The following is a 16777-nucleotide window of genomic DNA, read 5'->3' as shown; positions in this document are numbered from 1 at the left end:
ATTGTTTTGCATCTTTGTAATGATTGCAATGATCTTGTTGGGTGTTCCCACAATTTTATTTAGCTTATAGGCCTAAGGTATAAGGATCAGTGCAATAAATAGTTGGGTTATGGTATTCTTCTGTTTCCTCTATCCTGTCTTTTCGGAGCAGCCTGCACTCTTCGGCTTATATCTCTAATCTTAGATGACCAAAAATCATGAGAAAATTCTAGACAATAGTAGACTTCAATATCTTTCTCTGAACGCAAGAATCATCTTGATAGCTATTTTGGTTATGGAGCTACGAAAATCGCAAGGTGATGCATCTGTGCTGTTCGGAACCAGGAATAACTTTGTGGTGCACTATTTTCGACCTTCTAAACTGCAGAATTCGGAAAAGTGTTCTATAAGGAAGTTATAAAGGAATTGATGAGCTTTCCAATGGTATAAGCTAAAACTCAATTGGATTAACGGAATGAGAGTTTCAACTGTTTTATTGCACTACTATTTTCCTGCTCTTGAGAATTCTCAGACTAGATGTTCTTGCTTATGTAGAGGAGTTTCTCTAGAATGTCAGAACATCTTTATGATAGTTAGCTCATTTTTAAGGAAGTGCAAGCTACCCTTTTGTGTGCCATAGTTGACTTTTCTTAAGGGGGGTAGCCAAGTTGAAGGGTTTGCAAGATGAAGTTTTCTTGCATTCTAGTATTTCATGTGGAAGAATTGGATATCTCGATGGTTGGGGTTTTCTCTAGTTTTTCATACTATCAATCCTATCTTGTCATCACTTGAAACTACAGTAAAGAATGCTATGAATGACTAAATCCTAATGCATATAAAAGCTTCACAAGATGTTGGAAGGAATGTTCCCACTTCTCATCCATCGCCATCAAGTCTCCCAACTATAGAGCAAGCTTTGATGCCGTAGACTCAGCTATTATAGACCACTGCTCAGAGGGTGTTGAAAAATCCACAAGAAACACCACCTATTGACAAGCATGGTGAATTTCTGATGGGACACCCACTGACATTCTCTCATGCAAGCGACCCACTAGAAGCTGATGACTGGCTTAGAGCTGTGGATCGACAACTGGACATAGCCCACTGTGATGACCAAGAGAAGGTGCTTTTTGCATTTGGCCAACTCTAGGGTGCAGCACAAGACTGGTGGGATTTCTACCAGTATGGACGTCCCAACAATGCTGGATAGATCACCTGGTAGGAATTCATGGAGAATTTCAAGACGTACCACATTCCCGCAGGTGAGGTAGAACTCAAGCAAGATGAGTTTCAGGCTCTCAAGCAAGGATCCATGTCAGTGTGTGCGTATCATAATCGGTTCACTCAATTGTCATGCTATGCTCCAGGAGAGGTAGATAGTGATGCTAAGAAACTGAAATGCTTTTTGAAAGGACTAAATGATGATTTGCAACTACATCGAGAGATGGAAGAGAAGAGAAAACATGTTCTTCAATGCCAATTAAGAAACACTCATCCTCGGTTCGCTATGCAACTAGAATATCAGTCACATCCTATGAATTTACTTGTGAGTATAGATCAGAATCAGTATAAGCAACCCGCTGATGAAGTGCAACAGGTTAGCTCTCAAGAGCCATGTTTGTCATCTCCTACTATCCCCTTCATGAAGACAAATACACCTACCAGTGAGAAAGGTTATGATTGTGGTAGGATTGAGCATTATGAGAACAATTATCTTGAGAAGTTTATCGAAAACAATCAAGGCCAGAATCAACCACAACAAGAGCCATAACAGAATGTCCATAGGAAGCAGGTGCATGGAAATAAGTTAAAGCGAGGAGCGTGACCGGGCCATCTAAGAGCGCGATGAGGCGCATCAGAAGATTGGCTCCCTCTAGGCCGAGCTTGGAACTATGACTACCCAGAGGCTGGAGGCCGAGGGCGTCTCTGCTGGGCTGGCCGTGGAACTTGCCGAGGCGAGGAGGAATCTTCAGGCGAAGAGAGATGAGCTTGGTATCTTGAGCGTCACCCTTAGAGTGATCTGCGATGACCTAGGGGTGGTGTGGTCAGAGGGGACCAGTTCGCTCGTGGCCCATGCTGTTGAGATTACGGCACAGGTGCGCTAGCTCGAGAGGGATGCCCTTCGCGCAGGGGTCAACCAAGCCTTCACATTTGCTCGTTCACACTACGCGGACAGCATCGACCTAGAGACGATGAGCCTCGGCTTCGCGCCTGGCTATGAAGCCCAAGAGCTGGACAAGACAGAGACGGTGATGGCTCTTCTTTCGCAGGACCTAGCAAACAGGATAGAAGACATAGTTCTCCCCCGGAGGGGCTAGTTAGTCAAGTAGGTCGGATGATCATTATTGTAATCAGCAGACAAGTGCCGACCCTTGTGTATTGTAAAAACAAACTCGTTATTTTGTTTCGTCTGATTGAACTTATTTTGCCTCCCTTTTTGTATGCGAAAAGGGGCTCACGTATTCTGACCCTTCCATTTGTTAAGATCGTAGGGCCCTAGGCGTAAGAGGGAAACTTTGATCACGCTGGTGAGCAAAGACACCGTAACCGCCGAGGCGTAGGTTTTTTGCAGTCCGACCAGGATGCTCAGTTGTTCATTTCCGCAAACCTTACCACTAGGCTTAACGTAAGGAAGAGGTCTGACGTGGCGACTGTTTCAGAAAAGGTGTATTTATACCCTTATCAGCCCCTAAGTGAGATCCGACCCCTTGCCATTGCTGGGGGTCGGGTGTCACTAAAGATCGAGGAGAGGATAGTGAAACTAGTAGGAGAAAGTGTCTCTTGTATTCGCGCGTACCCCCTCCGTAGGATCTGAGCTATCGTTCTATGACCGCGCATTCGGTCTCCTTGTGAGTCCAACTTTCCTCAAGCCCCCGCGTGTAGCAAGGGTTTGGTCGAGGGTTGGCTTGTCTTTATGATTGTCGCCATGTCCATGGTTTCCGCAACCAGAGGGGTTGGGTTAACGTCACTTGCCTTGATGGCTCGAGTGACGCGCTCGGTGAGCTCGCTAATGGGCATGTTCGAGCGGAATCTGATTCCGTCATTCGTGACGGGGTCAGCAAAGCCCTCGTGTGGCATTCCGTTGCTCCTTAACACACCTTCCAATAGATGCCCCCTCAATGGGGATTCTATGGGCTCGGCTAGAGAATAGGATCGAATGAGAAGGTCAAGATGAGGCCATAGGGGCTCATCTGCATTTTCTCCTTCAGCTCTTGTTCGACGCGAGGTGGCCTCGGGCCCTCTGTGGGTCAGCCTTCGAACCCTGGTCTCCTGATTTAGGGTTAGGTGACTCGAGCCCTCGAGCCCAGTGGGTCTTAGTAGGGGTCAACCATGTTTCATGCGTCACATCGTCCTCGATTTCTGCAATCGAAGGGGCTAAGGTAACGACACTTGCCTCGATGGCTTGAGTGTCGTGCTCGGTGAGCTCGCTAACGGGCATGTTCGAGTGGATTCTGGGTCTGTCATCCGCTGATGGGGTCGGCAGAGCCCTCATGTGGCATTCCACTACTTGTTAACCCACCTCCCAGCAGATGCTGAGCCGTTTGATAGGCTCGGGTGGCCCGTTGGCCTCTCCTCGATGGAGATTCTGTGGGCTTGGCTCGAGGTTAGAATCAAACAAGAAAGGTCAAGATGTCCCTGTCCGCTTCTGAGCGGGGTCAGGCAAGGCCACTATGGCTCATCTTGGTTTTTCTCCCCTGGCTCTGTTTGACGCGATGCGGCCTCAAGCCCTCTACGGGCCGGCCTTCGAACCTCAGTCGGTCACCGCTCATATCGAATGAAACGACTACCACTTCGTGACGCGACGCGAAGCGTTGTGATGCAGCAATTGTATATGCAATGCTTGGGTGTATGGGATGAATGTATGAATGAATGAAAGAATGAATGAATGTGAATGCATGCATGAGAACGGATGAATGAATGATCATGCAATGGAAAAGAAAAGGTGGGGGTCGGTAAAGTTACCTCGATGGTTCAAGTGATGGGTTTGGGGAGCTCATACCGGATATGTCCATGTGGGGTCCAGGTCCGATGTTCATGATGGAGCCAGCATAACCTGCATGGGGTATCCCACTACTCCCTATCCGTCTCTCGGCAGTGGCCTGAGCCGTTCGATCGACTTGGGTGACCTATCGGCCTCTCCTCGATGGAGATTCCACAGGTAGGCTCCTCCAGACCCTTCCTGAGAAGGTAGAGACTAAATCTTAGGGTGGAGACAAAGACTCTGATCACGCTGGTGAAGAAAAAACACCATATCTGCTGGGGCATAGGGTCCTAGCGGTCCGACCAGGTTTACTCAAAGTTTGTGCCTGCACATCATGCCTCTAGTTTTTTAACATAAGGAGGGGTTGGGCAAAGAGAATGTCTAGCAAATAGACACTCTTGCCAGCCCCCGAGTGATGTCCGACCCCCTACCGTTGCTGGGGTTGGATGCTTGGTAGCGAAATTAATGCATAAAGTAAGGGTGCTTGTCTCTCGGCAGCGGCTTTGAGCCATTCGATCGACCTGGGCACCGGTTTTACCTCGATGGTAAGAGTGATGGGTTCGGGAAGCCTCCACCATATATGAGCGGTATCCTGTCTGCTCCCTACCCATTTCCTGGCAGTGGCCAAGCCATCCAGTCGACTTATGTTACCTGCTGAGACAAGACTTTCCTGCGGAGATAAAGGATGAGATCATCCTATGCAAGAATTTAGTTAGGCAAATAAGCAAGGCGGAGAAACTTGTAACAAATGGACAAGCTCTTGAATTTTGGTACGACAAATGGTTTCTTAGCTCTTCTCCCCTTTTTGTATAAAAAGTTAGTGCGTTCCGACCCTTTCCATCGTTAAGGTCGTAAAAGCTCGGAGTGCGGGCGAGCCAATTCTGATCACGCTAGTGAGCAAAGACATCATAGCCACTGGGGCATAGGTTTCCCGTAGTCCGACCAGTTATACTCAGAGCTTGTTCCCGTAAACCTAGCTCCTAGCAATTAACATGTGTCGACACGGAATTTTCATCCCGTGCCGAGGGCACACGAGCAAGCTAGAAGGGTCTGCTTGATGGAGCTGGAGATCCGCCTAGCTTCAGCGCAGGGATTGTCGATCCTGCGCACTTCTCCCGAGACATGCCAGTCAATTTGACCCTGCAATTGACAAGGAGAGAAAGTTTATCAGTAATTAAGGGCAAAACATGCCGGTGTTGCCAGACAGTCCCGAATGTGCGGCTCTGAGAGCCGATATGAAAGGAGATCGACTAAATAGTCGATTCCAGCATATTCATAAGAATAAATCAGTTAAAGCTCATGAGGTTGTATAAGAAGAATCGGTTATCATTCAGGATGAATATCATTATTTAGACAAATACTGATCAATGGCAATAAGATGTTAACAATAATTAGTTTATACTGAGCCAATGACTGCAAGTAACCGAACCTCTTTTTGTAAAAGAAATAGTTCATCATTATTCAATCATTTAATAGAGATAAATCTAGTGAACATATTAGATCTCATCTATAGCTATGACCAGTGGGGCATGAGGCAGAATCATACGGGCCGTAGAAACAACAATAGACTCGACGACCCTAACTTATTACTAATATCAGTGAGGCATGAGACAGAATCATGCAGGCTGTAATACAATAATAAGATCACGGGGCTAACACATCCTTCAACATATCGCTACTTCAACGGTCTCATGACGTGAATTGTTCGTGAAAGCACTCGATATCGGCTAAAACAGCCGATTCAGCCATAGCGCACAGTTAAGATCATGCCCTCTCAGAAACAGATCTACCAAATAACAATCCCCACTCCACGGTGCTAACAGTGGGATGTGAGACATAATCACACGGGCCGTAATAACGGGCCATGGAACGGTTTTCGCTAGCCAATAGATCTACTTAAGATCAAACATGTCTTAACCACACGCTATGCACGATCAAGATTTATATAAAACAGCCGATAAAACATAACCCATCGTTTAAAGTGCAGATTAGATCAGTTTAGATTAACAAACGATGGGTTAAAAAAGATATAAAGCCGATCTAGATCAATCCCAATCGGGCGAAGTGATATTACTATAATTAAATAAATAATGGAAGCAATAAGCAATATCGGTAACTTAATGAATCTATCCGAAGGAACGCCACCCTTAGATTGAGCCGATAACTTGACCTTAATCTAGTTCGAGCAGTGGAGGTCGACCGGATCGATGAGGCCGTACTTAAACTAGACAAGAGTCGATAACTAACTTATACCAGAGTCGCAGTGGAGGTCGACCGGATCGATGCAGCCGTACGAACAGAGGTATAAGCCATGACGGTACTTACACACAAACAGTGGAGGTCGACCGGATCGATGCAGCCGTATTTGCTGAAGAACTCGCCGAGATCTACTCTACTCCTACTCCTAAGGGGTGGCCGGAGCCAAAAAAAAAATAAATAACTTGTATTTGATTGATTGTGTGTCCTTACAATGACCCAGGGTGTACATATTTATACTCTGAAACTAACAGAGTCCATACCAATCTTGACTAACTATAGAAATTTTTGACTAAGCAAAAGGAAATATTTAAGGTATATCTAATAATTCTTTCTGATCGTGAGCGTGCATTTTTCCTTGATCTTCTTGCTTCTATTGCTTTCCATATCTTCACGTGAGGAGATTTGGTCTTCACGCCTCTCCGATCCAAATATATTAAATAATATTTCTTAATCAGCAAGGGAGACCAGCTTGACATTTAGCTTCGTGTTGTACTTGAACCCCCAGAGCTGATGCTAATGCGCTTTACGGTTTGCCACATTTGTTTGCTTGTGTTGGCTAATTTTCGTTTCCATCCGTGCATGGACTGTGCCACGTAGCTAGCCACAGACACGCATAGGTTGCATGGCCTTTGCATGCATATATAGAAATTTATACATCGTATTTCTTCTTAAATTAATCCTGTTGGCAAACTTTCTTAACTGACTCGTATCCCTGGCACGTGTCTTCTCTTGCTATGCATCCTGGAATCCACCGTCTTCAACTAAATATATTAATTAAATTGCCGACTTCCTTATATAGACTCCATTGGCAATAGAATTACCAAATCTTGGTGTAAACACAGGCCCCCTAGTTCGGAGTATGAATTTTCATGCTTCGAACTATTTTGATCCAATAGTCTCCTTTCCCGAGTCAGCAACATTTGATTGCAATACTTAGCTTTAATGACTTACTTGGGTTGATTGTTCATCTTCTTTAGCCGATTAAGAGCTGTCCTCCGAGTTTGTAACTATAATTGGCTATCAAATCACTGGTAAGGAGCTGAAGAATTCACTGGTAGCAATATTACCTTATTCCAAGCCTCACATATACATGTGAACTTTGAACTGTCTATCACGCCATCTTGGGTGGTTGAAGAATGGAACGGATTAGAATCCAGTCACCCTCACTTCTCCTGCTCAGAAAACTTGGGTTTTTTGAAAGATTTTTAAATTAAAACATAGCTTTGCTCTCCAAATGATTCTCTCATATCGCTCAATGTGCATAGTTCCTCACCAAGATATTGTTTGGCCTTTATTTACCCTACTTCTAAAAAGCTTATGTGGAGTTCGGGTGGGGACAAAGTATGTAGCATACTTACCTTGCATATCATAAAGTCAAATCCCGGATCCAAGGAGAGAAGTGTCATATTCTTAGATCAAGATGTGCATGTGTGTGGAATATTTAGTGGCTAACCTAATTCTACTATGCTCTCTGAAATATATTTCTCTCTTATGGAATATTTTTGCGAGAATATGGGTTATCGTTATTCTCATTTCTTTTTCTTTTTCCTTTTTTTTTACTTTTGGACCTTTTTTGTGTCCATCTTTTTATATTTTTGCATAACCCATGTCTCTTTTTACAATAAATTTTTGAGAGAAATATTATCAAAAACTTAGAGCATTTATTCTAATAAAACCTAATATATTTTTGTCTTCTCCCAGTGTAGGAGCAGAACATTCTGAGGTGGATGAAAAATTGCGTACTTCCAGTATAGAAGCAGCACATATATGTGGCGTATACGTGATCTTGATCTTGGCAGCATGATAAATCTCTGAACAAGGGTCAACAAGACTTGACAAGACTCAACATAGAGCAAGCAACTTATGTGAAAGGTTCTTAATGAGACTAATATATGGTCTTAGTAGGAAATTCAATATCATTGAGGAGACAAGCTATTGATTTTGATTTTTTTTGTAAGAAAATTTCCCAAGTCCTTTGCAAAAAGAAGCAAGGTTTCTTTCATCATACCATATCTCATTCATCGACTACTTAGACAACATGCTTTCCCTATGATAGATTGTTCACAAGTGATAGAAAAAGCAAGGACTAAAGAATAATATGCGAGCCAAGCATAGAAGGGCATGTACCTCATATCTACATGTACACTCCTCCATTCTGAGCCGATAAATGCTTTTGCTTGGGACCCATTTTTTTTTTATAATGATGCTTTTATCAGTGCGCTTATCGGCTGTTGCATATAGAATCCTTGTATACTTCTGCAGTGCTGCCATATAGAGAACTGAAAATAATATTCTTAACCCTTCTGATTTACGGCCGGCGGATGCAAACACGTATAGATATCATCAGCTTGAAGCCCCATTGACGTACGACTCGCATAAATTGCTCGAAGTTGCCAGATAGTTAACCCGTGTAGAACACCTTTCTTATCTCCATGTTAGATCCTCGTTCATATTTCCATCTTTGTTCTTCTTCGCCCGTTGCACATCTCAGCTGATTCCACTTCAGGATAGCCGATCTCCATGTGCTAGAATCGATCTGTTGGATTTCTCTGAGCAAGATACGTAGCTAACTCCGGCTCCCGCATGATGACGTGTAGCAGGCAGCAACAACGGTGTATGGTAATTCAAACACTGACCGATTACTTTAATCAAAAACATACATACGAATCCTTCCACGAGCCGAATTCTTAGATCAATAGATGAATCCCAATCAATAGTCTCTGGCAAATGTCACGGGAAGAGGGTATCCTTGCTAGTACGATCGGCCTGTGCGGCTGCAACAAGAATAATTAAAGCCGATATCTTTGTTGATCGGCTATCATCTTCAATAGCTCAACTCCTTCGCCATGAACTTGAGCACGGGGTATGTAAATTTACTGCTCAAAACTATTTAGCCGATGGTGAGGTAATCATAAAAGAATATCTCAGCCTATCGGCTATTTACTTCTGCCAGAAGCCGGTTTCAGATATGTATCAGCCACTTTAAAATATGCTCCTGCTCCGATCTGATTTCTGCAGTGAGTATGCTCAGGTTTATCTTATACCGTCCATGTCAAGTAATAATTTTTTTTTCATACCGAAGAACCAGGGGCCGATGAAAGTTTAATGCATCGGCTCTTGAGTAGGTATTGATCTATCTCAAATCTGTCATCATCTTGGTAGAGGATGCTGAGCCGATCAGTTAGGCTTTTTTACCTAACAAGGATTGGCTTTTAGTAGCAGTTCTTACTCCAGTCACCATAACGTCCTTGATCAGTTCGTTACGTGCTGGGACAGCTTGTTGCGTGGGGAGATGAATTTGGCATAACAGAAGAGGCACTCAAACGTGTAGTTGATGGGGGAGATGTCAAAGTGCGTGCAGCACTGTCCCGATGCGATCTACACCTCCTTCGTCAGTTTTTGCATCGTCGATGTCACACCCTGCGATCACCAGGTACTCAGGCGGGCTTACGAATGCCATCGTCGTCGTTCCTCTGCTATCGGCTCTCTGCTAAATGTGGAAGCACAGAACCGAGCTGATGATGGAGGTGAGGGAGCACGAATTCTAGTTGCTTTCTGGTTCCTTTCTCGTATAAACAAGGATGAATGCAATAGGCCGCCTCCAGACCTCTGCCTCCTTGAGCCGATGGAGTTTAATCATCACAGAGAAAACCCATCGGCTTTAATGCCTGAATTGAGTTCACACGGCGTGGCTCTGCTGAATGGTTTCAACATCGAGGCCCTTGAGCTTGATGATGGACTTGATTGAACATGTGCAGCCCCTTGAGCTTGGCCACCTAGGCGCAATTTGCAGCCTGCTTGGCGAGCTCCGACAGCTCACGGTAGCCTTGGTTATCGCTAAAGAGGTCAGAGGTGGTGGTGATCTTGATACCGTGCAGCGTCCTTTGCGCCGTGGCAAGCGCCATGTGGGTGTCGGGCATGACTCCCGTGTTGAAGGCCCTCTTGAGTTTCCATATGTCGGACATCGGCGATGGCTTCACGCGGTCCTTGGAGATGGTAATGATGGTGCTGATGCCCTTGCTGCCGTCGGACATGACCTCGCTGAGCACGAGCTCATAGAACCCTTCTTTCGCCAGCTCCTATCTTGTCGCGAATGGAGCGGCGGTCGACCATGTCGGCGCGGGGTTTCATATTGAGCCGTCTGAGAGGTGCAGCAGTAGATGCCGAGAATCGGCCGACAGGTTTGGCCATGGTGGCGGTCGGCTCGAACAGCTTGCTGATGTCGGCGCTGCTGTACTGCTCCAAGAAGGATATGAACGTATAGGACATGGTGCGGCTGAGTTTCGCCCGCCGTGTCAACGAGACTCCGTGTGGAGTAGCATTCATCGCGTTACAGCCCAGACTCTTCCACGTTCTTTGCTCGCCGGGGCCTCAAGCAATCGGCTCAGTAGTAGTAACAACAGAAAGATTGAGGGCCAATTGAGATGGCCTGCTTTTCTGGTTATGGAAATCTTGGATTTGCACCTTCTTTTGTGAATAAGAAAGCCTGAGTGGATAACGATTCGGCTGTGGCTGCTCTCTTGATGATATATAAATATTTCTTTCTGTAGAAACTGACCATGATGCACACTTTGGCAGTGCAGATGATGAAGTCTGATGAGACGATTACCAATGGTGTTGAGGTGGACCTCCTACCAGTGAAGAATTTTTCTTTCTATTGCTTGGCCTGATTGCACTACGCTAGTCAATAAGGATGCTCCGTTTGTATATTTCTTCTTGGCACGTGGCCCCCCAGCCAAACAAAACTTATGTCCAGCTATATTATATGAATTATAAATTCGAAATATATTCGAGAGGTATGGTCGTCTTCGTTATACAACAAATAATCACCTTCCTGATTTATTTCCTTGGTGACATCTTGGTCGTTTATAGTAAAAGACCCCGTAGGCTTCAGTAGCTATGAATGTTATCGGCTTGTCTCCTTGTCATCGAGCCGATGAAAACAACTTCTATCAGCTATGTACCTGGTATTAAAAATAACTCCATCGGCCTCAATGAATCCATCAGCTTGATGTCTGATCATCATGTAAAGGAGGGCCCATGAGACTAATGATGAGCCGATGGAGGTGGAAAGCTTCTGATGACGCACTTCATTGACGAACCGTGTCCAACTACGATAAGTATGCAGATGTATCTCTTGTAATCATCTTGCTTTCTTTCCTTATACTTGAGAGAACTCAAAAGCCCTTGCCGATCAACTTCCTCGTCGTCGTCATTGGTCGAATGCTTGGTTCAGATATTGGACATCACGTATGAGTCATCCCGTTATCCAACGCTGCTTTCCGTGTGTAGTTTTTCCTTAATCCCTTAACTAGTATATTCCAAACATGCACACGCAGCGGACGTGAAGTCACTTGTAGTATATCTTTGAGAATCTTCAAGTTATTTAACTTCTTTTATTCTCGAAGCTAAGGCCGACACAAGCGATAGGTTGAATAATAATTGCAATTTTCCTCCTGAACGGCCGGGATCTCGTTGTCTTGAGGAGCAGATAGTTCATCGGCAACTAAATTCTCAACTGATTATTTAATTCTTCTCTGGACTCTTCCTTGGCAAGCTGACTTTGTCCGTGAGACTTCTGATTTTGCTTTTAATCTCTGCTGCAACCTATAGATCCATGCTGGATGAACAGAGTCGAAGCAGATAGCTTGCCTTCATTGTCTGCTTGACGCTTACGGTCAAATTAGCAGTAGCAAATTAATGCCGCCTGAACGGACCCAAGTCTGGTTGATGTGCCGACCACTAAGCCGACAGAACAATTTTTTTTTTGACTGAGGCATCCAGCAGGAAGCATTGAATCTCCCCTGAGCCGGCCGTTGCACAATCCTGTTGGGTAGCTGATGAGGTTGGCTGCTGGACTAAATACGTCTGGGTTTTGTCCAGTAGGAAGCTGAGTTGCCTGCGTGACAGAGGCACCTGGTGACTGCAGCTATGGTGGTTGCCCCCCTGTCACTTGACCTTGACCTTGCCCCTCTGCTGTTTGCAGGACTTGTCCTTGCACTTTTGTCATATGTTCGTCGCGGCCAGCGCAACAGCAGCGCCACGACGAACGCTGCGAACTCAGGCAATTAATCTTGCGTGTGATGACGCGACCGATATGCTGCATGTTTTCCATCTTCTGGCCGGCTAGCCACGAACCCAGACAAACCAACGCGGCTATATGCTTTTCTCTGCACATGAATCTGGGTTGATCGGAATTTTTAAACACCATGTACATGAGCCGTGGTTTCCGCTTTGTCTAGGCATGCTGTGGCCGATAGCAGCACAGGCCTATCGGCTATATTGCCGATGGAAAATATTACTCGCAACAGCCGATGAACGTCATGGCTTGCCTAGTGCGAGAGTCTGCGTGGTCACAAGGCAGGGGGCCATCTTGTCCTCGCGTGCGTGATCTTTGCGAGGTGGTAGTCGATGCTTAGTCCGAACATAATATTGCTAATAATCCTTATTTGCTTGGCCATGTTACAAGATCTTCCTGATTCCAGAACGAGGATAACTTCCTTTCTTATCGGCCGGGCCAAATAAGTGATATCTTTTTGCATCTTAAATATTTCTTCCTCCAAACCATGAAGTAAGCAAGATAATCTGAGCTTCCATCTTTAATCACGACTGAGTTCTTCTTCCATAAGATGCTGGATTAATATGTAGCCGATCGATATATCTCATCGGCTTTCAGCGTCACTGTAATAGTTTGAGATTCAATTGCCATCAGAATGCCAAATCCACCTCCAAAGAATGATTACTAACTCTTCTTCGGACTTATCCTTGGCCGACTGATTTAACGTGCTGCTCCTGGACCCTTCTTGTGTTGCCCTCTTGTGTTGCAGGGTTGCCAAAGAATCCCAAGAAAACACGTTATGTCACATGTCCTGATTTCTCCTTGAAGCGTCAGGTGTCTAGATTTCTCCTTCCAGCAACTTTGCATGCAAAATTAACCAAAACTTCCAGATATGTTCGTGCTCTTAAAAATATTGTATCGAGCAAATTCCTTTCTTGAATAGCCGATTCCTGTACCTCGACGGCACAATTCATTCAGACTTATCGGTCATCCGCAAGGCGATGTAACTATCGGCTATCCATCGTCTTTAACTTGGCACACTTGCTCCTTAAGTGGTTTCCTCCATGCGTGAATTCTAGCAGCATGCATTAAAGTAATGCCGGGCACTCTTCAATACTCGAAATTCATACTTCTAACTTCTAATCAAACAATTGTGGTCCCACCGAATATGCTAGAAACGTGTGTCGACACGGAATTTTCGTCCCGTGCCGAGGGCACACGAGCAAGCCCGAAGGGTCCGCTCGATGGAGCTGGAGATCCGCCTAGCTTCAGCGTAGGGATGATCGATCCTGCGCAGTTCTCCCGAGACGTGCCAGTCAATTTGACCCTGCAATTGACAAGGAGAGAAAGTTTATCAGTAATTAAGGGCAGAACGTGCCGGTGTTGCCAGACAGTCTCGAATGTGCGGCTCTGAGAGCCGATATGAAAGGAGATCGACTAAATAGTCGATTCCAGCATATTTATAAGAATAAATCGGTTAAAGCTCATGGGGTTGTATAAGAAGAATCAGTTATCGTTCAGGATGAATATCATTATTTAGACAAATACCGGTCAATGGCAATAAGATGTTAATAATAATTAGTTTATACTGAGTCAATGACTGCAAGTAACCGAACCCCTTTTTGTAAAATAAACAGTTCATCATCATTCAACCATTTAATAGAGATAAATCTAGTGAACATATTAGATCTCATCTATTGCTATAACCAGTGGGACATGAGGCACAATCATGCAGGTCGTAGAAACAACAATAGACTCGAAGACCCTAACTTATTACTAATATCAATGGGGCATGAGGCAGAATCATGCAGGCCGTAATACAATAATAAGATCATGGGGCTAACACATCTTTCAACCTATCACTACTTCAACGGTCTCATGACGTGAACTGTTCGTGAAAGCACTCGATATCGGCTAAAACAACCGATTCAGGCATACCGCACAGTTAAGATCATGCCCTCTCAGAAACAAATCTATCAAATAACAATCCCCACTCCATGGTGCTAACAGTGGGGTGTGAGGTAGAATCACACAGGTCGTGATAACGGGCCATAGAACGGTTTTCGCTAGCCAATAGATCTACTTAAGATCAAACATGTCTTAACCGCACGCTATGCACGATCAAGATTGATATAAAACAACCGATAAAACATAACTCATCGTTTAAAGTGCAGATTAGATCAGTTTAGATTAACAAACGATGTGTTAAAAAAAGATATAAGGCCGATATAGATCAATCCCAATCGGGCGAAGTGATATTGCTGTAATTAAATAAATAGTGGAAGCAATAAGCAATATCGGTAACTAAATGAATCTATCCGAAGGAACGCCACCCTTAGATAGAGCCGATAACTTGACCTTAATCTAGTTCGAGCGGTGAAGGTCGACCGGATCGATGCAGCCGTATTTGAACTAGACAAGAGTCGATAACTAACTTATACCAGAGTCGCAGTGGAGGTCGACCGGATCGATGCAGCCGTACGAACAGATGTATAAGTCATAAAGGTACTTACAGACAAGCAGTGGAGGTCGATCGGATCGATGCAGCCGTACTTGCTGAAGAACTCGCCGAGATCTACTCTACTCCTACTCCTAAGGGGTGGCCGGAGCAGAAAAAAGTAAATAACTTATATTTGATTGATTTAGTGTCCTTGCAATGACCCAGGGTGTATATATTTATACTCTGAAACTAACAGAGTCCATACTAATCTTGACTAATTATAGAAATTTTTAACTAAGCAAAAGGAAATATTTAAGGTATATCCAATAATTCTTTCTGATCGTGAGCGTGCATTTTTCCTTATCTTCTTGCTTCTATTGCTTTCCATATCTTCACGTGAGGAGATTTGGTCTTCACGCCTCTCCGATCCAAATATATTAAATAATATTTCTTAATCAGCAAGGGAGACCAACTTGACGTTTAGCTTCTTGTTGTACTTGAACTCCCAGAGCTGATGCTAATGCGCTTTACGGTTTGCCACGTTTGTTTGCTTGTGTTGGCTAATTTTCGTTTCCATCCGTGCATGGACTCTGGCACGTAGCTAGCCACAGACACGCATAGGTTGCATGGCCTTTGCATGCATATAGAAATTTATACATCGTGTTTCTTCTTAAATTAATCCTGTTGGCAAACTTTCTTAACTGACTGTATCCCTGGTATGTGTCTTCTCTTGCTATGCATCCTGGAATCCGCCGTCTTCAACTAAATATATTAATTAAATTGCCGACTTCCGTAGACCCCATTGGTAATAGAATTACCAAATCTTGGTGTAAACAACATGAAAAGGGGGGCATGCACACAGAGTGTTTGTCGGATAAACGTGCTCACATCAGCCTCCGAGTGAGGCCCGACCCCTTGCCGTTGCTGGGGTCGGATGTCACGAAGGATCGGGGAGTTTTGATAATGAAACTGATAAGAGAAAGTGTGCGTTTATTAGGGGTAAAAGCGACGTAGCTGCTCGATGTTCCCGGCATTGGTGAAGACTTCGCCGTCGATGGTTTTGAGCTTGTAGGCGCCTGGAAGGATCACCTCCGCAACTACATATGGTCCCTCCCATGGCGGGGAGAGCTTGTGGCGGTCCTTGTTGCTCTGTATGAGGCGGAGGACTAGGTCTCTGACGTTGAAGGCTCGTCCCCGTACTCGACGGCTGTTATATCATCGCAACGCCTGCTAGTATTTGGCCGAGCAGAGGAGGGCAACATCGCGTGCTTCATCCAGCTGGTCCATGGCGTCCTCGAGGGATGCCTTGGCTCCCTGTTCGTCATACGCCCTGATCCTTGGTGCTCCATAGTCAAGGTCGGTCGGGAGGACAGCCTCAGAACCGTAGACCATGAAGAAGGGTGTGTAGCTAGTGGCTCAACTAGGGGTTGTCCTCAGGCTCTAGAGTACTGCGGGAAGCTCAGCGACCCACCGTGCGCCGAACTTGTTCAACCGGTTGAAGATCCTGGGCTTGAGGCCCTATAGGACCATGCCATTTGCGCGCTCGACCTGCCCATTCGTTCGGGGGTGCACGACGGCAGCCCAATCGACCCGGATGTGGTATTCATCGCAGAATCGGAGGAACTTCTTTCCGGTGAACTGCGTGCCGTTGTCCGTGATGATGGAGTTTGGGACTCCAAAGCGATTGATGATGTTGAGGAAGAACAACACGGCTTGCTCGGATTTGATCGCGGAGATCGGCCGAGCTTCTATCCACTTTGTAAACTTGTCTATGGTGACAAGAAAGTGGGTGTAACCTCCGGGCACCCTCTTGAGAGGTCTGACCAGATCGAGCCCCTAGACTGCGAACGGCCACATGATAGGGATCGTCTGGAGCGCTTGGGCCGGTGGGTGAGTCCGCCGAGCATAGTACGACATCCTTTGCAGGTGCGCACGATTTGCTTGGCGTCGGCTACTACGGTGGGCCAGAAGAAGCCTTGTTGGAACGCGTTTCCAACCAGGGTTCTAGGCATGGTGTGGTGACCACAGACCCCACCATGGATATCGCTCAGCAAATGCT

This window comes from Miscanthus floridulus, chromosome 3 (assembly GCF_019320115.1).
Source record: "Miscanthus floridulus cultivar M001 chromosome 3, ASM1932011v1, whole genome shotgun sequence".
In the NCBI taxonomy this organism is placed as follows: Eukaryota; Viridiplantae; Streptophyta; class Magnoliopsida; order Poales; family Poaceae; genus Miscanthus; species Miscanthus floridulus.
Note: the sequence above shows the minus strand (reverse complement) of the source record.